This window comes from Chenopodium album, chromosome 6 (assembly GCF_948465745.1).
Source record: "Chenopodium album chromosome 6, dcCheAlbu1.1, whole genome shotgun sequence".
NCBI lineage: Eukaryota > Viridiplantae > Streptophyta > Magnoliopsida > Caryophyllales > Amaranthaceae > Chenopodium > Chenopodium album.
Window position 1 is genome coordinate 48,969,361 of NC_137839.1, and position 1,989 is coordinate 48,971,349.

At 33.2% G+C, this 1,989-nt stretch overlaps 1 long non-coding RNA gene across 1 annotated transcript; it reads left to right on the forward strand.

Moving 5' to 3' along the window:
* The first annotated feature begins 502 nt into the window (after positions 1-502).
* Positions 503-1,744, forward strand: LOC145634877 (uncharacterized). The gene is made up of 2 exons (XR_014113665.1): positions 503-751; positions 1,414-1,744. It is a non-coding gene; the product is annotated as an uncharacterized LOC145634877 (long non-coding RNA).
* The last annotated feature ends 245 nt before the right edge of the window (positions 1,745-1,989 follow it).

The window sequence follows — 1,989 nt, forward strand, 5'->3', positions numbered from 1 at the left end:
AGCCTGAATTTGACAAAGTAAAAGATGAAAAAGGGGTTTTTGGTATTCGAGCCAAAATGGTCCGGTATTCAAGCTGGGTCCGATATTCGAACCGGGTCCGGACGTTAACAAGATAGAAATACATGTCTCAAGAATGGAGGCATATATCCAAATTCAGTGAGAGGGAAGAAAGGTAGCAACTCTCTCATCAGTTTTGTCCAAAAGATGCACTACTACAAAATTTGCCAAAGAGACCCAATATAAAAGATCTGTTATCTACATAAGCGGTCTCTTTGGTCCAAGAGACCGTTTATTATTAATAACGGGTCTCTAACATCATTTGTTGGAGGTGTAAAAACATTCGAGAGACCTGTTATTTAAGATGACAGGTACCTTGCATTTTTTTTTTCCAAAAATTGATTTTTTAAAAATAAACCAGAGACCGCCTATTCAATTGACAGGTCTCCTGTTTTTCATAGAGAAACCTATTAACATGAAAGACTGGTCTCTTGTTTTTGAGCTTTCACGTGCGCCACTCTCTTTTTCTCTTTTTAATTTCTCTCTCCCCCCTCACTCTTACCTGTTACTCCTCCTCCCTCCTCTTCTTATCTCTCTTTCTCTCTCCTCCTCCAAACCCTAACCATTTCCTTTAAGCCAAATAGCAACAATGCAGATCAAGCAGCCATAAACAAAGAAAAGGAAAGAATAATGGCGAAAGAAAGTGAACAAAATTACCGAAATTAAGCTCTTCGATTTCTCAAATGCTCATTCAGTGAGAAATTTCCCTTTTTCGATTTTATTATTTTTCTCTTAGATGTGGTGCAAAAATAGGGGTTTTTCCCCATTAGTCCTTGTTATCTACTTCGTATAAGTTTATTTAGACGAGATCTTTGAGTTCTAACCCCAAAAACTGTAAAATACCAAGAAAATTCGAGCTTGTTAGATCTGGTGTTAAAACTTTAATTTGATTTATGTGAACAACCGAGTACGATAGGTTGTTCGATTTTTGTGATAATCGTGATTTGTATGTATGTTTTGTGTTATGGAATTTTAGGTCTGGTGCAAAACAATGGTGAATTTACACCGTTAAGGGCGTTAACCATTCTTATAAATTAGAAATATATTTTGTGTTTTGGAATTGCAGATCTTTTCTATTATAATACTTCTTGTTTTTTAATGTTTGATGATGAGTATTTTGTTTTGTTTTAATGTTCAAAGTTTCACACGAATCTTGAACTTGTTTACAACTGTTGTTATCTCTTCTTTTCGATCTCCTACTTTTTCTTTTTTATTAAAATATTTTTATGTTTTGATTTAGTTTTTCACATCTGTTTGAGTTAAAGTGTTGTTATAATTGATTTTGTTAATTAATTTTGATGCTTATATATGAGTAATATGACTCCTAATTTTTTGTATTTGAATACTTCTACCCAGATTCTACAGGTTGATCTGATGATTCTTGATTTACTCGGATTTGACAAGTTGAAGAAATCTTCTGCAATTTTGGAGGTCTATAACTTCTGGGTTTCTCCATTAAGCTCGAAAATGGTGGGATTTTATAATATAGAAAATGAGATTTCTGTATAAAAAAAAAACTCAAAATAGTAGTGGAATTGCTTTCTTTTTTTTCATATTAATACAGATTAAAGTGTTAGTGTGGATTTTTGTATGTGAATTTTGTACCTATTCCCTACGTATTATAGTATCCAAGTATTTATACATGTAGACGTTATCGATTGTATGAATAAATTGGTTATTTTGGAAATTTTTTTTTAAATTAAATGTTGCAAGAGACCGCCTATCTAATATAACAGGTCTATGTGAAAATAAAAAGAGATTGTTTATCTGACAACACGGGTCTCTTACCCTTTTAATTTATTATATCAACAACTACCCAATGAGACCGCCTATCCTAGATGACAGGTCTCACTTTTTATAAAAATTAAGACCGCTTCCAATGAAGCAGTCTCTTTGCCAAAGAGACCGCTTAGCTAGAGACCGCCTATAAGG